Source organism: Nicotiana tabacum, chromosome 9, assembly GCF_000715075.1.
Source record: "Nicotiana tabacum cultivar K326 chromosome 9, ASM71507v2, whole genome shotgun sequence".
NCBI classification, from domain to species: Eukaryota; Viridiplantae; Streptophyta; class Magnoliopsida; order Solanales; family Solanaceae; genus Nicotiana; species Nicotiana tabacum.
In genome coordinates this window covers 90,046,421-90,070,659 of record NC_134088.1, presented here as the reverse complement: position 1 = coordinate 90,070,659, position 24,239 = coordinate 90,046,421, and the positions used below count along the sequence as shown (strand labels likewise).

The window sequence follows — 24,239 nt, the reverse complement described above, 5'->3', positions numbered from 1 at the left end:
TAATATCTACACCTTTAATCACGGGAGGTACGCTAGGTATTTGTTCTATCCGCTCGTTTTTCTCCTTCAGATGTTTTTGCAAAGTTAGTACTAAACTTGGTAAACTATAATTATTTGGTGTACCAAACCATCCATCGCGAGATTCATTGGGCATTTCTCCACTTCCAGAGTTATCAAGCCCCGGACGCGGGTTATCCAAAGTTGTTGTATTAACTAGTGGAGGAGTTTGTGCTGCGTTGGGTAATCCTCTGACAAACGCCTGTAGTACATCATTCACATGTTCTGCAATCAATTGCTTCAGAGCATCCTGCTCAATGGTTTGGTCGTCTCCATGTTGACCATCAGTGCGCGAAGCAGACCTTTCAAGTGAACTTTCACGGGATTGCCGATGTGATCCCGTGAGTCTCTGATATGGTGGAGTTCCACCTTATTGATTCAGATGGTTGTTCTCGTTAGCGGTTGACATAGTTGGTCGTTAAGAATGAAGTTTAGAAAGTGAACAGATTATCAGATTTCCGGTAACGGAACCAATTTGTTTAACCTAAAAATAGATTTCTCGGTCAAAGTCAATATCAAGAAGAAATCGAGTTACTGATAACGAAGATTTACTTCACTTTCTCAATAATTTGAAGAATAAAACAAACAATGGAAATAATTGACAAGGAAAGAAAATACGAAGTAGATTGATAATCACTCCCAGAATTATGGTTAGAACCTTATGAATAAAGTAAAGAATAATTGCATATATTTCAATAATAATCAGATGCCATTACAAATGAGGACTAAGCCCTTATATAGGAGTACATAATTATAACGATTTTCTTACTTAATTTGGCCTTGTTGATGGCATTATGAAAGACCTAGGGATATGACCTTCACCTAGGTGTTCGCCTAATGGGTTGTTAACTTTAAAGCTTGTTTTATAGGTCGGGGTGTATTATAGCTATCAATACCCAAGTACCCACTAAATACCTCTCGGTCAGAGAGTGATTTTGCCCAAGTTGTGTTTCTCAAGTCCATATGGGTATTGCACAAAACAGTTGATGATAAGCTCAAGTCGGGTTTTACTATCTCTAGGTTCAACCCTTTAATTAGGCTTATCAATCTCTCGATTGACCCAATTTCCTGCTAGCCAAGTTTTCCTAGATTAAGTCTCTCTTTCTGAAGCAGAGACCAAATCAAATAGGCATGAAATAGTATTTGCAACCATTAACTCTTCACATAAAAGCAAGAACTAGGCTAGATAATCAACACCCAACCATAAACAAATAATAAATCAAACACCCATTAAGTTTACACACTAGGGTCGGGTCACAACCCTAGTGAAAATCTAGCTACACATGCTTAAATTGGAAGAAAAAGAAGAAGAAGAAGTGATAATTAAACCCATATTGATAATTAAAATATTGAAATCAATATTCAAAAAGCTCAAAATAGCAAAAACTACTAAAAAGAATAAAAGAAAACGTCTACTGTAGCTGCTGATGTCAAAAGTGAAACTCTTCTATTTATAAAGTGCTGGAATTTTCGGACAAAAATGCCCTTTCTGAGATTCTGCGGCCGCACAATTCCATGTGCGGTCTGCACTTTGCTTCAGGCTGACAGGAATAGAAACCTGCGGCCGCATAATTCTGAACTGCGACCGCACTTCTCTCTTTCTGTGGTCCGCGCATTTCCGAGTGCGGCTGCACATTGCTCTTCTGCGGACCGCACAAATATGTCTGTGGTCGCGTAGCTGTTCTTCTGCGGCCGTACAATAATTGTGCGGTCCGCACTTCTGTTGAACTTGAGATGCAAGTTCTATGAACTTTTTCTCTTGCCCAGGTTCCGCGACAGCACATGTCATGTGCTGACCACACTTTGCATTTGTCTATGATAGGAGTTTCTTTACAATCTGCGGCCGCAGATGAAAATCTACGGTCCGCACTTTGAGCTTCTGTGTATGTTTGTGTCCCTGAGTTCAGATCACTCCTTCTTGAGTTGGATTTCATCTTGGCAGCTCATTTTACACTATTCCTGCAATTAAGCAAATTTAATCAGTTTTCGAAACACAATTAAACGCTTTTGGACTAAAACGAAAGCAAAAAGGTGCTAATAAGTTGTCAAAATCCCCACTTATCAACTCCCCCCAAACTTAAGCTTTTGCTTGTCCTCAAGCAAATAAGGTAATTCCTACCTCCACAAGTTAAAAGCTATTCGTGCTAATCAAAGATGCATCAATCACACATTAATTGGGACCAACAGTTACCCACAACACTTATGATTATTAACAAGGCAATGGGTTGAACTTTTAAGCACAAATAGTTCTAATATGACACTTGAGCATCAAGAGTTGACTTCATTCATCAAGGAAGCTCGCTCTTTCATGTAGATCATTGTGGATCCCAAACTCCTCCTCTCTACTCTCCGTTTGCACAACTCACTTAAGAATGTAGCACTCAATTCAAAGATTTGTGAAAGGTTCGCTCATCTCTCTCAAAAGAATGTCACAAGTACGACTTTAAGTACCATAGGCTTGCCCCTCATGTAAATCATGACTAATGTATGCTCACTCGGCTTGAAATCACGTAGGGCTTTTTCAGAATGCAATGAAGGCTTTTAGACTACGATTGGATATGCTATGATAGAACGAGTATCTTTCCTTAAGCACTCCATTTTCTGTTATCGGCTCATGCTTTGACAACTCTTTGAGGCATTTTTTTTCTTTTCCATAGGGGGATTAGAGAGACTTAGCATCACTCTTTCTTGGTCATGATATTCACTTTCTCCTTCTTTGATTTCTCCATGCTTTGCATCATTACTTTTGTTTGAATCCCTTCAACTCTTCAACTTATTCACTTTCTTTTTGCATTTTTCTTTTTGTTCTTTCTTTCTTTTTCTTGCCTATCCTTTTCTTCATTTCTTTTCTCTTTTTATTCCTTGATACCTTTTTCAAACTCCTCGTCTCTCCCCTAAACATATTTTTTTAGCCAATTGTTTCACAAGAGTGTTAAGAAAAACTCGGGTGCCAAGAGAGGGTCACAACAACATTATAACATGATTATCAAATGAGAAAGGTTTTAGGCTCAAATGGGTTGACTAGGGATAACAACATTGGTGGTCCATGAAAAATTTCAAGCGGGTCATGGAGAGCCTACAATCACTTCTCAAGCCCAGCAAAACTTAAAATTTTGCCTAGAGACACATTCGGGGAAAGTTCTAGACTATTCGCACAGGTACTTGGACTTAAATCAAAAACATCTCACCTCTCACGCAGCGGGATTGTTAAAGAGGATAGAGTCGAGGGCCCATAACGACCATATTCAAGATTGAAAATCACTATGGTTTGACTAAACCACTCAATGATTTCCTAAGTCAACACAAGAGTCACAAGTTCACTAACTAGAGCTATATCTTTCCAAAAAACTTGTTTTTAACCATAAGTACGTAGTTAAGTGTGTTGGTACCAAGTGAAACATGTTTTACTCTTCGAGCCTGACTCAATTAGGTCTTTTTATTCATTATTACTACTATTCTTACCTAAACACCAAAAACAGACTCAATCCCTTAAGAAGGTTGTCACGCCATCTATCGTTGGTAAGAGTCACCCTGTTCACACAAAAATGACCTTTGGAAAGAACCGTGGCATTAAGAAAACCAAAGGCTTATTGTTCACTAAAACATAAAAAGAAGTTACAAAATTAAAAAGAAGCTATTAGATTAAACATAGACTAATAAGAAAACAAAATAAAGAAGCTAACGAATATACATAATGAGAGAGGAAAAGAGAGAATATATACATCAAGAGAGAACATCGAGAATATATATATATACAGAATGAAGAGAAAGAAGAAAATATTGTCAGTTATTACAAACCAAACGTATAAAAGTCATCCAAATAGCAAATCAAATAACTCCACCCCCCCCCCAAATAAAAATAAGCATTGTCCCCAATGCTTAATCAAAACAAGAATAAAGAAGGGTAAGAGTGAAAAAGACTCTCTATGTGGCATTGGACATCTCCGTGTCCATAGCAGCGTCACCGCCCTCAGTCTCCTCTAACTGAATCTCATCATCGGCTCTGGGAGTAACTGGGTTGGTGAACATCTAGCGCACTACCTCAGTAGTGTCGGCAGCTAGGTCTGGCTCCTCAGACTAGCCAGCTGGTGCCACTGGAGCTGATGGTGCTGCTGGATCTACTGGTGCTGGTGGGTCTGACTACATGAGCATATCTAATGAAAGATTACCAGCTGCCGCTATCTTGGTCACCTCTCTCCTCAGCCTGTTAACTGATTTCTTGGCCGCCTGGGATTTCTTCATTTTCTTTACTTGCTTCCCCAGCTCCTCAATCACTACTCCATGTGCTACCAAGGTGTTCATGATGGTGGTCTGGTTCTCCAAGAACTTCTTCAATGTATCCTCCACTATCGGAGGAATCTGGGGTGCCGGAGTGGATAACTGTGCTGCAACATCACTGCATATGTCAGATAGCTTTGCAGTGGCTGTCTGTATCTAGTTGTTGAGGCTCGCTAGTTGTTGGGACCAAACACACTCACGCAAGTATACGTGGTCGTCAAGTAATAGAGTAGTGAATAGAGTATCGTTCCCACGAGGACTTATGATTAACTTTTGACTAATTCAAACTCAAATAGCTTATCGATTCAAGCGATTTCTTATAAAATAGATAATTGTCTAATTTACTACCTAAAGACTATCAAGTAATGGAATACCAGAAATCAACACAACACTTAAATAGTTTTAAATAACAATCAATGGGAGATAATATTCCAGGGTCACGGGTTATTTAACAATCATGTTGCATTCTTAGCTTAAAATAACTAATTGATTTATCTGGATTGTTGGTTGACAGGGTTGATATTACTCATAAGAATCTGTCGAGCCCTTACTCGCCTATTCAAGCTAACTTAATACCTATATATCTATGGAATTAAATTTAACAAGAACGCATTTACAATTCCTGTATTGCAACCGAGCAAGGCAATTAGGTATATGTCTATCCCAATTTCAAATCCTTTCCCCGATGCCCGGGTTTAAGAACTTGCTCTATTTAATTCTATATGCAATCTAGAGTTCCCACTTTCGAGTTCAACTCTAGATTCGTAGATAGTATTTCACTGTTAGCTACTCAGCAAAATAATTAAAAACAGAATTAAATAAACAACCCAATATGATAAAATCAACTTCGTCAAATTAAACTTCAAACATCAACATTCATGTATACCCATGACCCTAGAACAATAGGGTTTTTAGCCACTCATATTCAGGCAATTATCAAAAATTCACAAGAGTGCATAAGAATCAATAAAAGAAAGAGAGAATAGGAACTCAAGACGAATTCTGTGGTTTTAGAACTTTGTTGTGCCTTTTTCCTCTTCTCCAATATGTTAGATAACCTAAAGTAGGCGTTTTTGGCTTATATATTGCGTACAAAAGTCATGGGCCAAAGCTCTCCTATTCCTAGTCCAAATCGGCTTCAGGGATTGATGCTACTCGTCCTCCATTTCAATTTTTCCTGCGAAGGTGGATGCGACGCATCCACCTTGTCCTCTATTTCTCAGCTTTGCATGCGAGGGTGGATGCGACGTATCCACCCCTAGTTCCTCCATCTCAGCTTTGCCCAGGTGCGGATGCTATGGCGGATGCTATGGGCTGACTTCACTGCTAAGGGTGCGCGAAATCTGATCTTTTTTCTAGATTGGATGCGACGCATCCAATCTCTCTTCCTCTACCTAGAGCACCTTTTCTTCATATTTTTGCACTCCAAACACCCTAATTCACCACACACAACTCAATTAGTCATAAAACCAATAATTAAACCATGTTGGGCATTTTAAAGATCAAATAACATCAAAAAGCGGTTAAAACATGGGTAAAGTAACATCAACACATATCAAAATATGCCAAACATCACTACCCCACACTTAAACCTTTGTTCGTCCTCGAACAAACCATCACTATAGTAGACAAAACAAACTTAAGATCTTATCATTCAAAGCACACCACACCTATGACCATGGTCATTTGCCACAATTAGGCTCTAGAATATGCATCATATGCACTTACCTTTACTTGTGTCATTCTTTTAAAAATATTCAAACAAAGACAACATGCTCACAACAGTCCTAACCTCAAAAACCGACTCAATGTCACAATGCACTCATGGCTTGAACACCCAACATCATTGAGAAGTCTAATAACGTTACCTATCCCTCGTGAAACCATGTGCCCTCACAACAAGAACAAGAGAGCGTGTTCAATCCACACATTCGAATCTCATGATCAAATATATTTTAATAACTCACATATATCAAAGAAAATCGCTCACTCTCACAGAGAAGTCACATGCATGCAATTGGTACCATAGGCTTGCCCTTAATGTAAATCTCTACTAATGTAAGCTCGCTCGATCTAAAATCAATTAGGACTTTTTCATGGTTGTAATGTGGGCTAAGGGAAGGGTAGGATATATTTTAGGAATAGTGACTCAACCTCCTAAGCACTTTAACACATCATCAAATAACTTAAGCGCAAATTCTTCAACACCACTTCAATTTCACAAATAATATCACCCCCAACAATATTTCCTCTTTCTTTAAGCACTACTTTAATTCATACCCACTATCAATAACAAGACAAAAATTTATTCATCTATATTTTTCTTTCTTTCTTTTTTTCCAGATTTTTCTCTTCTTTTTTTTTTTTTCAATTTCCGCTAGTGGTGTATTATTTTACAAAATAAGTGCACCATTCTTTCTTTCATTGGTTCCACTCAAAAGTCGCTCCACACTTAGTCCCTTCTTACTTCTTTTAGCGCTCATCTAACAATTAAAGTGCTTTAAGAGGTAAAAGGATCAAAACAATGTCAATTAAGAATAAAAAAGGGTATAGGCTTGTAATGTGGGTACCAAATAACAGGTCTACAGGCTCAAAAGGGTTAACTAGGGATAGATTTTATTTGTGATAAGCAATAAGCTCAAAAAGATCAAAGAAAGCCTAAAATCATTTTTCAAACCGAGCATCACCTAAAATTTCGCTTCAACTCACATACCGGGCAAGTTCTAGACACAAGTACAATACATGGACAACACAAAAACCTCACCGCACATGGCACGTGACTCACAAAGGACGATCACATTCCGACTCTCAAGCAATGCAAGTATTCACGGAGCCACGAGATATTGAGCATGAAGCGCAAAGTGAACACAAGTCAAGAAAACGAGAAATAGGTGCCACAAAACATGCTATCCAATTTATAAAGGCTTCATGATCAATTTTAAAACATAGGAAAGGCACTACACATGCCTAAACCTGAACATGCTACTATCAAACAAGTCAAGAACCCCTATGAATCTCATATTTCTTCCTCTATTTATTTTCTAAACTCTAATCTATTCTCAAAGGAAAGAAAGAAAAAAAATTAAATTTTTTTTTCTACCCGGTTCAAAATACATCCCATGGAAAAGAACCGATGCACAAAGAAAAACCACAGCGGATTATTACTACCTACACAAAAATTTTACTAATTACTCAAGGCTACTACTCTAAAAAAAAATTATTTTTTATTTTTTATACTACACTAATACTTTCAAGAATCAACTGAGAGTTACTCCATATAGATGAATTTACTGCTATTACATGCCATTAATCCAGTGAATGTTACAGCCCCCCCAACAGTCAAATTGTAACCGTTTAGTACATTCATCCATACAAAAAAAATATGAATAATCCCCACCCCACACTTAGACTGTGCGTTGTCCCCAATGCACACAAAGAAGGTAAAGTAAGGTGAGAAGAAACTCCCTCAAGTCAAGGTGGACGGCTCATCCGCAGTCTGTGGAAGAGCATCTGTATCCATGGCATTCATCAAGGCCCCCTCCGGCCTTGCAACATCATCCTCACGCATAGGGAGAGCTGTCATTGTCCTATCATCACCAACTGGAGCTGATTCTATAGCAGGTGGTACATCGACCTCAGTAGGCCTGGTGTGTGGAGCCTCAGGGACTATAGGAGGAACAGGAGTGGATGGTCCGGCAGTGGACGATGCAATCAGCTGTGAGATGTCTATATCTGCACGTTGAACCAGAGCTCTGAGAAGTAATGATATCTCCCTCATCATCGTTGCCTGCTCAGTCTGGACTCGGCTTAGATCCGCACGAGTCTGGCTCAACTCATCCCTGGTGGCACTCAACTCGACACGAGTCGCTATCAACTCAGCCCGGTTCTCTTGCATATTTGCCTGCATCTGCTCAAATAACTGTTGAATGGTGAGCTTAGAAGACCTTCCCTTGTTCGGCTCTAGAACATGAGTGACATCGTATGGTCCTAGAGCTTTAGCCTCAATGTCGTCATTCTGCTTGTCCCATAGTACTCCCATCTCTGTCAAGAAAGCCGATAGGGTATTTGCAAAGAACATCCTCCACTTGTAATTCATCCTGGTGCGCTGCATTTGCTCATGCATGATGGCTCCTAAGTTGAGCGGGATCCCCTCCAATAAAGCATACAATACTAGTGCGCGGTGACGAGGGACATCAGTTTTGTGTTGGCATGGCATCAGGCGGTTGCATATGAAATTTAGAGTCATACGTGCTAACGCACTCATGAATTCCTTGGCTATAGAATGGTACTCCATACTCCTATGCTTCCAATCTGCATCCTTCCTGGTAGGGCATATGACAGACTTAATGTGTGCATAATCTGGTGTTTTGCATATGGAGTCAAACCTATCTGTTAGTGTGTGTGGCACCCCTAAGAAATTATTCAGAGCTTCAGCTGACACATTAATATCTACCCCTCTTACTCTCACAATGTTGCCCCTGGCGTGACGCCAATTGGCGTAAAGCTCTCTAACAATAGTGAGGTTGGCTTTGCCGTGACCCTTCAAGATGGGTCCCCATTGTTGCACCTCGCGAATTGATTTCAGAAACTCTGGGTACTTTTTCTTAAGTGTTCCGATGTTGATCGGCTTTTCTGGAATGTACTTCTTTGAACCCAGTATCTTATTATAGGCTCAGAATGCCTTCTCATTAACAAAGTTCTTCTCCCAGGCAACTCGGTCTATGGGTTCACCCTCATCTTTATCACTCATGTCGACATGTAGAAGGTCATTATCCGAATCGGATTCGAATTCTGATTCTGCAGTAATCTTCTCCTTTCCCTTATCAGTCGGGTCACTCTTTTTGGAGGCTTTTCTCTGGTATGTCACAAGCTCTCTTATCTTTATCCCTTTGCTTGGTGGATTTAATGATGTTTTTGTAATACCCTTCTTCACTGTCCTCCTGACTAATGGTTCCTCTTCTTCTTGCTCTGAATCATCACTTAACTGCCTAGGCTGCAGTTCCTTTTCCTTCTCCGTCCGCTTCCTTTTTTTCTGTGGATTTGGGGCACCTGCTGCTTTTCCGGTAGGCTTTTTGGGCGGTTGTTTGTTATTATCTTTGTCTTGTTGCTTGGACGGTTTACTCGTTGCTGCCATTTTACGAACCTAAGTACCTGCAATGCAAAGAAATCAACGATTAGCGTATAAAACAGTGAAGTTCAGCTCTAAAGCAGTTGCAACAGCTTGCACTTTCAATTATTCGCAGAGTCATGCCATTCAATACTTCATGAAACTACAGCTCATGGCTTTCAGCAGGGATGTGGTAACTCTCTTCGAATTTTACAAATAAGCATTACGCTATATAGATATCATTATGCCCAACCTGAGGTTTATCCGAGTAACGCTCACTAACCACGTTCAATTTCACATAGCACCTCACTCGACCCCACACTTATTCTCACGACATATCATTACGCATAGCGCTCACACAATGTAAATCGAGTAACACTTTATAATTCAAGATGTCTAGCATGTGCCGGATGTTCAATTAATTTAGACAATATATCATAAGATCAAAACATTGTTGTACACTATCAACACAAACAACCTCACAATACACAAGCATATACCAATGTTGCTCGGTTACTCAGACTTTACCGGCGCCCAAATTTACCTCACGGTCAATTCATCAAACATGTGATATGCAACAGTTGTGCCTAGTTCATTCTATCAGTTGGGTAATGCGACTACCCTCCCCAAAATTAACGAGATGAAGGGAATTATAGTTTATCATCTCGCAACCATTACAACTAACAAGAACGACAGCCCTAAACCTCAGGCTTTTTCAGTCCCTCTCTTAATCACATGTGTGATATTTGAAATAGGCAAAACCTAACTTGTTGCTACCATTGAGAGAGGGAAGAGAGGAGAATTAGGAGAGAAGAAAAAGAAAGAACGAAGAAGATGATGCGTACCTGTCGCGTTTGGATGCGTCGCAATTGGGATTAAAGAAAGAACGAGGGAGACGGGGCTTTTTTATGTTAGGGTGTCGTGTTTGTTTTTATGTTTGAATTTTGTTTTTGGCCTAAGATGTGTTAAAATATAGCACTTACCTGTGCGTGCGAGCTTGGACGCGACGCATCCCCTCTGCTTTCTCCAAAAATTGGTTGGACGCGATGCGGACGCGATAGACAGACTTCACTGCCTGGAGCAATTAGTCCATCAATGTTTTCATGCTGAGGGGGATGCGACGCATCCCCTCTGCTTTCCCATATCTTAAAGCCGATTTTTTTATTTATTTATTTATTTATTATTATTATTTTTATTTTTTATTTTATACATACAAGATCTAATTCCTACAAAACAATGAACTAACTAACTTGGGTGGCCTCCCAAGAAGCGCCTGATTTAACGTCGCGGCACGACGTAACACGTTCTTCATGCCTCCACTAAATCCATCGAGGTCTTGTGACGTGCAATGTCACCACCCCAATAGTGTTTTACTATCTGGCCATTTACCAAGAATGTCGCATTGGAACCTGTATCATGCAATTCTACCGCACCATGAGGTTTCACACTAACCACTTCAAACGGACCCGACCATCGAGATTTAAGCTTTCCTGGAAAAAGCTTTAGCCTTGAATTCAACAAGAGAACTTCTTGACCTGGCTCAAACTCACGATGTTGGATGTGCTTATCATGCCACCTTTTGGTCTTTTCTTTATACAATTTGGCATTTTCATACGCATGCAATCGAAACTCATCAAGCTCGTTGAGTTGTAGCAATCTCTTCTCACCGGCCAAGTCCATCTCCATATTTAGCTTTTTAATCGCCCAATATGCTTTGTGTTCAAGATCGATGGGCTAATGGCAGGCCTTCCCATAAACCAACCTGTACGGAGATGTACCTATGGGGGTCTTGTATGCAGTGCGATACGCCCATAATGCGTCATCTAGCTTCCCGGCCCAGTCCTTTCTATTCCCACTTACTGTTTTTTCCAAAATCTGCTTTACCTCTCTGTTGGAAACCTCTACTTGACCACTCGTTTGGGGATGATAGGCAGTGGAAACCTTGTGCTTAACTCCATATTTTGCAAGAATATTGTTCAGCAATTTATTACAAAAGTGAGTTCCCCCGTCGCTTATCAACACTCTTAGAGTCCCAAAACGTGTGAAGATGTGCTTCTTTACAAATCTTACCACTACCTTTGCGTCATTAGTAGGAAGAGCAATGGCCTCCACCCACTTAGAAACATAGTTGACCGCCACCAAGATGTACCTGTGCCCATTAGAATATGGGAATGGTCCCATGAAATCAATCCCCCAAATATCAAAAAGTTCTACTGCCAGAATGTTTTGCAAAGGCATCTCGTGTTTCCTTGTGATAGTTCCGGTTCTTTGGCATCTATCACAATTTTTAAAAAAGGCATGTGCATCCTTAAACAATTTTGGCCAATAGAAACCTGATTGTAGCACTTTTTGGGCGGTTCTATCCCCGCCATGATGACCTCCATATGGCGAAGCATGGCAGTCATGCAGTATAGCGTTCATCTCTTCCTCAGGAACACACCTTTTCACCAACTAATCTGCGCACTGCCTATATAAGAATGGCTCATCCCACATGTAGAGCCGTACATCATGTAAGAATCTTCTTCTATTGTCAGGTGTCAATTCTAGTGGTGTCACCCCACTTGCAATAAAATTCACATAATCTGCATATCATGGGGCTTCACCTGAGGTGACTGCTAATAATTGCTCATCAGGAAATGTTTCTTTGATTGATCCTCCTTCAGCTACATGGTTCCGACTTTCTAATCTGGACAAATGATCAGCCACTTGATTTTTTGTCCCTTTTCGATCTCGGATATCTAAGTCAAATTCTTGCAAGAAGAGGACCCAACAAATCAGCCTCGGCTTGGCGTCTTTATTTTCAAACAAGTATCTGATAGCTGAATGATCTGTGTAGACGATGACTTTGGTTCCCACTAGATAGGATCTGAACTTGTCAAATGCCTATACCACTGCAAGCAACTCCTTTTCAGTAACTGTATAATTCATCTAATCTGGATTCATAGTTTTGCTCACATAATAAATGGAGTGAAAGATTGTATCCCTCCTTTGCCCCAAAACTGCTCCGATTGCTATGTCACTTACATCGCACATCAACTCAAATGGTTGTGCCCAATCTGGGCCAATGATAATTGGTGCAGTCACCAATCTTCCCTTCAGCTCCTCAAATGCTTTCAGACATGCATTATCAAACTTAAAGGTGACATCTTTCTCTAGAAGCCTGCACAAAGGAGAAGAAATTTTTGAAAAATCTTTAATAAAATGACGATAAAAACCTGCATGACCCAAGAAACTGCGAATGCCTTTGACGGATGTCGGTGGGGGCAATTTCTCAATCGTCTCCACCTTTGCTTTATCCACCTGTAGACCATCTTTTGACACCTTGTGCCCCAAAACTATACCTTCACGTACCATGAAATGGCACTTTTCCCAGTTTAGCACCAAGTTTGTCTCTTCACACCTAGCAAGCACTTTATCAAGGTTCATCAAGCAATTATCAAAAGAACATCCAAACACAGAAAAATCGTCCATGAATACTTCTATAAATCTATCAACCATGTCAGTAAAAATAGCCATCATACACCTTTGAAAAGTCGCAGGTGCATTACAAAGGTCGAAGGGCATTCTCTTGAACGCATACGTGCCATAAGGACATGTAAATGTAGTTTTCTCTTGGTCCTCTGGGGCTATAGCAATCTGATTATACCCCGAATAACCGTCCAGGAAACTGTAGTATTCCTGGCCAGCTAACCTATCAAGCATTTGGTCAATAAAGGGAAGGGGAAAGTGATCTTTCCGGGTGGCATTGTTCAGTTTTCTATAATCTATGCAAATTCTCCATCCAGTGACAGTTCTTGTAGGAATTAAGTCATTATTTTCATTAACTACTACAGTTATCCCCCCTTTTTTCGGCACACATTGAACATGGCTTACCCATTTACTATCAGAGATTGGAAATACAATACCTGCATCAAGCCACTTAATCACTTCTTTTCTTACCACTTCTTTCATGATTGGATTTAGTCGGCGTTGATGCTCTACACTTGGCTTGTGTCCGTCCTCCATGAGGATTTTGTGCATGCAGAAAGCTGGACTAATGCCTTTAATGTCAGACATTGTCCACCCAATTGCTCGCTTGTGCTCACGTAGCACCCTTAATAGCTTTTCTTCCTGCAATTTAGATAAGTGAGAAGAAACAATAATAGGTAAAGTGTCAGAACTACCCAAATAAGCATATTGAAGGTAAGGGGGTAGGGGTTTAAGCTCCAATTTTGGAGCTTCTTCAATTGACGGCTTTGGAGGGGGCCACTTGGCCTATTCAGGGGCTCAAACGGGTGTATTCCTTGCATGTAAGCACATGATGCATCTAGGATATGCATCATCTCCTCAACCTCATCATCAATCATCAAGCTATCAAACAACATGATTGCTTTTTCTAGAGAGTCCTCTAGATATACACTCGTGTCGAGAAGTTGCGCATCCACCTCCACAACAGATATCATAGAGAGCTCCTCATAGTGGCGGGGAAGTTGTATTGCTTTGTAGACATTGAAGACTGCTTCCTCGTTGTCCACCCTCATAATCATTTTCCCTTCCCTCACTTTAATTATTGCATCACCAGTAGCCAAGAGAGGTCGTCCCAATATGATTGGAACTTGTTCATCAGCCTCGAAATCTAGAATAATGAAGTCAGCTGGGAAGATAAATTTCCCAATTTGCAGCAGCACATCTTCAATCACTCCTTCAGGGTAGGCTATGGACCTATCAGCTAATTGCAACATCACCGTGGTTGGTCTCGGAGCTCCTAGACCCACTTGTTTAAACAAGGACAAAGGCATCAGATTTATGCTTGCACCCAAATCACAAAGAGCACGACCTACATCAATATTACCGATTCGCACTGGAATGGTAAAGCTGCCAGGATCCTTAAGCTTTTGGGGAAGCTTGTTTTGGACCCTTGATGTGCACTCCTCAGTAAGTGCAACTGTCTCGAACTCAGTCAATTTCCTCTTGTGAGCCACTATATCTTTTATGTACTTAGCATACTTTGGAATTTCACGAAGTACATCCACTAATGGAATATTTAATTAAACCTGACTCAACAAAGAGAGAAATTTGTTGAACATGCGATCGTCATTCTTTTTCTGCAATCTCTGGGGGAAAGGTGGTGGTGGCCTTGTAGCCTCCATTCGCTCTGAACTTGCATCATTTTCCTTTGACTCGTGTATTGCCTTAGGTGTCAGCTCCCCCTCAGGTATAGGTTTTTCCTTTCTCTTCTTTGGCACTTCCTCTAGTTCCCTCCCGTTTCTAAGTGTAACTGCATTAACTTGAGGGTTCTTCTCTGTATCACTGGGAAGAGAACCTGTAGGTCTAGTATTTTGATTTGCTGCTAACTGCCCCATTTGCCTCTCAAGATTTCTGAAATCGGTCCTGAGCTGTTGATTGTCTAGCAACAACTTTTTCAGCAAGTCATTCGTACTCTCGTCTATTTGTTGGGGTGGCTTCTGAGGCTGATTAAAATTTCCTTGAGGCCTATACTGATTCTGATTTTGTTTATTTCCGCCCCATGAGAAGTTAGGATGATTCCTCCAATTTGGATTGTAAGTGTTCCCATATCGTGCATGTTGATTCAGAGGGCCTCTGTTTTGTTGCCCCACATAGTATATGGATTCAGGATTCGTGGGGCACATGTCACTTATATGACTGTCACCACATATTTCGCAACAAATAGACACTTGTTGTACATGTTACCTTTGTTGTGTTGTCATTCGGTTCATCTGATTCGCCAGCTTTGCAATATCTGCTCTCATGGCTGAGAAGTCATCAAGCTCAATCAACCTGACTGACTTTTGTTTAATTGCTCTTCTTGCATCCCCATCTCCTTGCCAATTATGGTCATTGGCAGTGAAGTTATTTAGCAAGAGTTGTATTTCACTATACGGCCTCGCCATGCAACTACCCCCACAAGCTGAGTCAAGATTCATCTTTGATGCTTCATCTAACCCATCAACAAAAGTGTGACCCAATACCTCATCAGTCTGACAATGATGCGGGCAGTCTCTGAGTAGCTTCTTGTATCTTTCCCAAGCTTGACGAAGTGTCTCGCCATCCCGTTGTTGGAACCCAAGAATTTGGCTTCTCAGCGATTTTGTCTTCTTAGTAGGGAAAAACTTGATTAGAAATTTCCTTGCTAAATCATCCCAAGTGTGGATTGAGTTTGCGGGCTCCTTTTGCAACCATTCCCTAGCTTCCCCCAACAGTGAAAAGGGAAATAGTGTCAGCCTAACATAGTCCTTGGAAACGTTCGGATAATTGTAAGTGTCCGTAATTTCCAAGAAGTTCTGAATGTGCCTCTGCGGGTCCTCATGAGATAGACCCACATATTGTCCTGTGGACTGAATCAGCTGTACCATGTACTGTTTGAGTTCAAAATGCCCAGTGATATCAGGCTTCACAATAGCCTGAGTCATATTCACAAGATTGGGCCTTGCGGCTTCAATCACCGGACGCTCTTCATTACCTGCTATCTCTATTGGTTGTGGTTGAACTACGATGTCCAACTCTCTTTCTATTCTCGTTCTAGCTTCAACTTCTTTTCTCACTCTATGAAGTGTTCGTTCAATTTCTGGATCAAAAGGAGGTAGGTTGTTTGCACTTCTACTCCTCCGCATTCAAGAGAAGAGCCTGTGAATACAAACAAGGCAAACTGAAAATTAAAACTTGAACAAATAAGTAATTACAGCTTAACTCAGTCAAGTAGCTAATTTCTAGGTCCCCGGCAACGGCGCCAAAAACTTGTTGGGACCAAACACACACACGCAAGTATACGTGGTCGTCAAGTAATAAAGTAGTGAATAGAGTATCGTTCCCACGAGGACTTATGATTAACTTTTGACTAATTCAAACTCAAATAGCTTATCGATTCAAGCAATTTCTTATAAAATAGATAATTGTCTAATTTACTACCTAAAGACTATCAAGTAATGGAATACCAGAAATCAACACAACACTTAAATAGTTTTAAATAACAATCAATGGGAGATAATATTCCAGGGTCACGGGTTATTTAACAATCATGTTGCATTCTTAGCTTAAAATAACTAATTGATTTATCTGGATTGTTGGTTGACAGGGTTGATATTACTCATAAGAATCTGTCGAGCCCTTACTCGCCTATTCAAGCTAACTTAATACCTATATGTCTATGGAATTAAATTTAACAAGAACGCATTTACAATTCCTGTATTGCAACCGAGCAAGGCAATTAGGTATATGTCTATCCCAATTTCAAATCCTTTCCCCGATGCCCGGGTTTAAGAACTTGCTCTATTTAATTCTTTATGCAATCTAGAGTTCCCACTTTCGAGTTCAACTCTAGATTCGTAGATAGTATTTCATTGTTATCTACTCAGCAAAATAATTAAAAACAGAATTAAATAAACAACCCAATATGATAAAATCAACTTCGTCAAATTAAACTTCAAACATCAACATTCATGTATACCCATGACCCTAGAACAATAGGGTTCTTAGCCACTCATATTCAGGCAATCATCAAAAATTCACAAGAGTGCATAAGAATCAATAAAAGAAAGAGAGAATAGGAACTCAAGACGAATTCTGTGGTTTTAGAACTTTGTTGTGACTTTTTCCTCTTCTCCAATATGTTAGATAACCTAAAGGAGGCGTTTTTGGCTTATATATTGCGTACAAAAGTCGTGGGCCAAAGCTCTCCTATTCCTAGTCCAAATCGACTTCAGGGATTGATGCTAAGGTGGATGCGACGCATCCACCTCGTCCTCCATTTCAATTTTTCCTGCGAAGGTGGATGCGACGCATCCACCTTGTCCTCTATTTCTCAGCTTTGCATGCGAGGGTGGATGTGACGCATCCACCTCTAGTTCCTCCATCTCAGCTTTGCCCAGGTGCGGATGCTATGGCGGATGCTATGGGCTGACTTCACTGCTAAGGGTGCGCGAAATCTGATATTTTTTTCTAGATTGGATGCGACGTATCCAATCTCTCTTCCTCTACCTAGAGCACCTTTTCTTCATATTTTTGCACTCCAAACACCCTAATTCACCACACACAACTCAATTAGTCATAAAACCAATAATTAAACCATGTTGGGCATTTTAATGATCAAATAACATCAAAAAGCGGTTAAAACATGGGTAAAGTAACATCAACACATATCGAAATATGCCAAACATCACTAATATTTGGGAGACTCGCAATGCAGATAGTGGATGAGCGGGCATGGGCACCGGCTTCAAACCCGATGTGGAAGGCATTGATGCTGAGGGACCTGAAAAAGGAAGTGGAGGCATAGCTGCTGCACCATCAGTAGGCTCTGCTGAAGTAGATGGCATGTCAACTGTTTCAACAGCTACCCCGACGGGCTCATCAGACTAGCCTGCAGTAGTAGAGGGTTGACCCTATTTCTTTGGGTTTCCACCACCCATCAAAGAATACCATGAGAAGGGTTTCTTCGCCTGCACCTTGGTATCAAAATCCCTCGGCTCCACACCCGCATCCGTAAGGTACTCAGTGATAGTGTTGGGATACGGGTAGGAGGTGTCACTTTGCCTGGCGACCACAGACATGTTGGCCGACATCACGGCACCCATATTGATTGGGTACCATGCCATGATAGAAGCGACTAGCACTGCCCGCTGAATTGGAAGATTTGTTTCATTTTGGCACGGGTCTAGCCTGCTACACACGAATGTTTTCCATCCCTTTGCCTCAAAATTTAGGGTGTTCCACTAAATGGGAACCCCTACTGTGATCCATGCTGGAGGCGGCCCTGGAGCTGTAAGAATGTCAGCTAGCCATGGTCGAACTGCATCTCCCAGTGCTAACATTTCAAGGTATTGCACAGGCTACACATCCTCAAACATTAAATATGTGTTTAGGGTGCTCTAATCGAATCACACCTTTAGATTTCTCACTTTTGTTACCTTGGTCCCTTTCTTTATATGCGCCACATTGGCGTAAAATTCCCGGACCAGGTATTCCTTGGCATCTACCACACTTTTGGTGAACCACATCCACCCCTTCCGCTCCAGGAACTGTCTCAACACTTCCGGGTTGTATTTTTCAAGGTTTTTTATCATGAACTGACGCTCAAGAGTGAGCAATCTCATTGTCCACCACTCTCGGAAGTTTGTGAAAGCAGCCAGACTGACAAACCTATCTTCCCAAATCTATTTCTTCTTCAACCTCTCAAGGCCGACAACTCTGGTATCACCCCCTCGGCCATCATCCGAAATATCATCAACATCTACTATAGTAGCAGGTGCGTTGGGGGAATGTGTGGATGAGGGCTCTGAAGCCTGACTGTCACCTTCCGAACCCTCGGAAGAGCTCTCAGGGAAGGAAGGCACATCTCTAAGTTGGTATCTACCATGTGGATGTGATTGCACAACATGCTGCTCTTGAACTGAGTCGCCCTCCGAAGCTTCCCTAGATAGGGCATATGAACTAGATTCAGAGGGCTCGGGTTGTCATCCTCGGCCTACTGTAGCTTTCTTACTAATTACTCTTTGGAGGGCGAGGGGTAAACTGTTTTTGCCTTTGCCTCTGGAAGGTTCACCCCTCCCCTTTGATCTATCACCACGACCTTGTGACCTAACCATTTTCTGTAACAAACAGCAGTAGGAGTCAGTTCTAATTCAATTGCAGATAAACAGAAAGTCACAGAACAAAACATGTTGCAGGGTGGGAAAGTGCGGTCTGAACAATTGCAAGTGCAGCCGCATCAATGAAACTATAGTCCGCACAATTTTAAGTGCGATCGCAAAATTGAAGTGCGATCCGCAAAATTGCAAGTGCGGCCGCACATGAAAATTTCCAAAAGTGTCAACTCTCTGATGACAGAGATTGGCCTGATCTGCGGCCGCACACACTTTTCTGTGGCCGCGATGTAATTACTGCGGTCTGCACAATTTTAAGTGCGGTCCGCACAATCTTGCCTCACCAACTACCATGATCTATACTTTTGCAGACCGCACAATTCCTTGTGCGACCGCACATTTCAAAATTCAATCGGGCAGAGTCCTGTAGGTTTTTGATTTAAGCACAAATTGGACATGGTGATAGCAACTAAACATGATAATCAAACTACTCACTCCACAAAAAGCAAGTAAGAGTTAACCCACACAATTTAACCCCCTCATGGATATGAAATTGACAAATGGTCTATACTTACTAACAAATTGTACATTAAACTAAGAAAATTGAAGAATCCTAGAAATAATTTGAACATACCAGTGATAAAGTGGTGCTATGGAATGATCACAGATGCGCAATTAACTGGTAGATGTTTGAATCAGATGCGTGCAAAATTTTAGTTTGATTTCTCAAAGAATAGAAAGTTTCAACAGTAGCCTTAGGGTTACTATTTATACACAGTGGGTCTGGCTAAGGAATCAAGAGACGAGTGTTCCACTTCCTTTTGATGATCTGCAGTCCGCAGATTTAGCTGTGCAGACGCAGATTTTGGTGCGGACCGCATAATTCGCTGTGCGGCCGCACTTTGGCTGTTTCTATGACAAACAAACTTCAAAGAGTTTGCATTTTTCTATCTCAATTTGTACGGTCCGCACAGGAATTGTGCGACCGCATTTCCCTTCTATTGTAGCATCCAAAATTATGCGGTCCGCACGTTTTCCATACTTAGCTAATTTTTCTGAGCACAGTTCCTATAAAGCACACACATTCGTGCAACACACTTCAAATCCAGTAAGCACAAAATAAGACCTATCTAAAGAAGAAGAAAAGAAAAAGAAGCATGGGTTGCCTCCCAACAAGCGCCTAATTTAACATCGCGGCACGATGTAGATTACCATCACGTCAAATGAATCACTGCCACCACGTGGCCATCATCAGCTTGTCTCAAATAATACTTCACCCGGTGACCACTGACTCGGAATACCTTATCATTTTTGTTATTCAAGTCCAATGCACCAAAAGGTGTCACACCCACAATTTCAAAGGGACCACTCCATTTAGATTTCAGCTTTCCGGGAAACATCTTCAATCGTGAGTTGAACAACAAAACAAGATCGCCCACCTTGAACTCCCTATTTCGGATGTATTTGTCATGAAGGTACTTCATTCTTTCTTTGTACAAGGACGAACTTGCATATGCATGGTCACCAGAATTCATCTAATTCATTCAAATATACAACCCGCAAGTTAGCAGTTGCATCCCAATCAAGATTTAACTTCTTTAAAGCCCACATGGCCTTGTGCTCGAGTTCCACTAGAAGATGACAAGCTTTGCCAAACACCAACTGGTATGGAGGTATCCCGATAGGAGTTTTGAAAGCAGTCTGATAAGGCCATAGTGCATCATCAAGCTTCTTTGACCAATCCGTCCGGTTAGCATTCACTGTTTTGGACAAAATACTCTTTATCTCCCGGTTGGAGACTTCCACTTGACCTCTAGCTTGAGGGTGATAAGGAGTCGTAACTTTATGGGTGACACTATACTTGCTAAGCAAGGTGTCAAAAGCTTTGTTGCAAAAATGCGACCCCCCATCGCTTATGATAGCCCGCAGAGTACCAAATCTTGTGAAGATATTCTTCTTCAAAAATGCCACCACACTTCTTGCTTCATTGTTGGGTAATGCAATGGCCTCAACCTATTTAAACACCTAATCAACCACTACCAAGATGTAGGAGTTTCCACAAGAACCCACAAAAGGTCCCATGAAGTTAATACCTCACACATTGAAAATATCAATCTCCAAAATGGTGGTGATGGGCATTTCATTTTTCTTTGAGATTCCACCGACCCTTTGACATTCATCACAATGCTTAACTAGATCACTTGCATCCTTGGAAAGAGTGGGCCAATAGAAACCGCAACTTAACACTTTGGCCGTCGTTCTTGCTCCACCATAGTGACCACCATACGGCAAAGAATGACAAGCCCCCAGAATTTCAACTTGTTCCTCCTCCAGTACACATCTTCTAATCACCCCATCCGTACAAATTCAGAAAAGTTATGGTTCATCCTAATAATAGTCTCGATAATCCCATTTGAGCTTCTTCCATTGGTTTGAAGAGAACTCATCCGGGGTGATACCACTTACAAGAAAATTTTCTAGATCCGCAAACCATGGCACCTCTTTTATTGAAATGGCTAAGAGTTTCTCATCGGGGGAGGAGTCAATGATTTCAAGGCCATCATGCGGCCTCACCTCCTCTTCCAAACGAGACAAGCGGTCTGCCACTTGGTTTTCACTTCCTTTTCGGTCTTGGATGTCTTTATCAAACTCTTTGGAATCTTTCTTGCTCATAAGGTAACGAAGTGCCGCATGCTCCTTGTGGACAATTACTTTTTCACCCATCAAGTACGGGGGGAACTTCTCAATAGAAAACATAATGGCAATGAGCTCTTTTTCGGTTACAGTGTTATTGACTTGGGCATCATTCATGGTCTTACTAGTATAGTAGACCAGATAAAAGATCTTGTTGATACGTTTTCTCAAAACTGCTCCAACCGCTACATCACTAGCATCACACATGAGCTCAAAAGGAATGCTCCAATTAGGAGCGGTGATAATGGGAGTAGTTGTCAACTTGAACTTGAGCAATTCAATTGCTCTCATGCAATCATCATTGAAGTGAAATTTAGCATCTTTCTCCAAAAGCTTTCACAAGGGGTTCACCACTTTGGAAAAATCCTTTATGAAATGCCTTTAGAACCTCGCTTGACCCAAGCAACTTCTCATGCCCTTCACAGATGTTGGAGGTGGAAGTTTATAAATCACTTCTATTTTCGCTTTGTCGACCTCTATTCCCTTCTTTGAAATCTTGTAGCCAAGGACAATACTCTCCTCGACCATGAAATGGCATTTCTCCCAATTCAATACCAAGTTCGTTTCTTCACATCTTGCCAATACCTTATCCAAATTTGCCAAGAAATCATCAAAAGAATTCCCGACTACCGAAAATCCATCCATGAAGACTTCAAGGTAGTCTTCTACCATATCCGTAAAGATCGCCATCATACACCGTTGAAAAGTTACCGGTGCATTGCATAAGCCAAATGGCATCCGCTTGAAAGTGAAAATACCATAGGGACAAGTGAAAGTTGTTTTCTCTTGATCTTCCAGGACAATAAGGATTTGATTGTAGCCCAAATATCCATCTAGAAAGCAATAGAATGCCCGGTCGGCCAAACTATCAAGCATTTGGTCAAGAAAGGATAGTGGGAAATGGTCTTTCCTTGAGACTTTGTTTAGCTTCCGATAATCCATACACACTCTCCATCCGGTCAACGTTCTTGTTGGAATCAACTCGTTCTTATCATTGGTGACCGCAGTTATGCTCCCCTTCTTCGGAACAGATTGCACCGGAGAAGTCCACGAACTGTCAGAAATGGGGTAGACGACCCCGACATCTAACCACTTTATGATCTCCTTTTTGACCACCTCTTACATGGCTTCATTGAGTATCCTTTGATGTTCAATGGAGGGTTTGACATCTTCCTCCAAATTAATCTTGTACATGTAAAATGCGGGGCTTATTCCCCAAATATCCGCCAAAGTCCACCCAATAGCTTTCTTCCTCTTGTGGAGCACTGCCAATGTAGAGTAAATCTTCATGTTAGCCAAACAAGAGAAAAGAATAACCGGTAAAGTAGAGAAAGTGTCAAGGAATTCATACCTGAGATGTGGAGGTAATGGCTTCAACTCCAAGATAGGAGGCTCTTCAATTGAAGGCTTTGTAGGAGGAGTTTTCCTATTCTCAAGATCCAAGGAAAGTTTCCAAGGTGCATAATTGTATGACCCCATTCCTTGCAAAGAATTAACACATTCCATGAAGCCATCCATTTCATCATCATTAAAATTAAGAAAAACGGCCTCCAACATGTTATCCACATTAATCGTGGCACTTGTATCATCAATAATAACATTGGTCACCAAGTCCACGAACGAACACACTTCATTGCTATTTGGTTGCCTCATAGATTTGCACACGTGGAACACCACCTTTTCATCACCCACCTAGAAAGTGAGTTCACTGGCTTCCACATCAACAAAAGCCTTCCCCATAGCAAGGAAAGGTCTACCAAAAATAATCGGCACCTCATAGCCCACTTCACAATCAAGAATAACATAATCCATCGGGAGAATGAACTTGTCAACTCGAACCAATACATCCTCAATCAGCCCCAACCGTTTCTTCATTGTACGATCGGCCATTTTTAATCTCATAGATGTGGGTCTTGATTGCCCAATTCCCAATGTCTTGAAAACTGAATAGGGAATCAAGTTGATACTCGCCCCAAGATCACAAAGAGCTTTTGCAAACTCGGCACTTCCAATGGTACAAAGAATTGTAAAAGCACCGGAATCTTCACAATTAGAAGCCATCGAATGCACAATTGAACTCACTTGGTGAGTGACTTTGATAGTTTCAAAATTCATCGATCTCTTCTTTGTCACCAAGTCCTTCATAAACTTTGCATATCCAGGCATTTGCTCAAAGGCCTCAACTAATGGCACATTTATAGAGAGAGTCTTCATCATATCAATGAACTTCTTGAATTGATTCTCGCCATTTTTCTTGGCAAGCCTTTGAGGATAGGGAGGAGGTGGCTTAGGTAATGGTACCTTAGCTTTTTGCACTACCATTTCCGGTATGTCAATCACATGATCCCTAGATGGGTTCATATCCTTTTGAGTCTCTTTAGCCATGTCATCAATATCAATCCGCACTTCATCATTTGTTTGCACAACATTGTTCGGGATCTCCTTTTCTTCTACCAGTTGCTCATCATCCACAATTTGACTTTGACTTGAGGTAGGTGTATTCCCACCTCTTCCACTTCTTTTAG

General features: G+C 41.1%; 1 pseudogene; it reads right to left on the bottom strand.

Annotated features, from left to right (window-relative positions):
• Positions 1 to 9,007: 9,007 nt before the first annotated feature.
• The window catches only part of LOC142164020 (uncharacterized), a 148,381-nt pseudogene continuing 133,149 nt past the window's right edge, over positions 9,008 to 24,239 (bottom strand).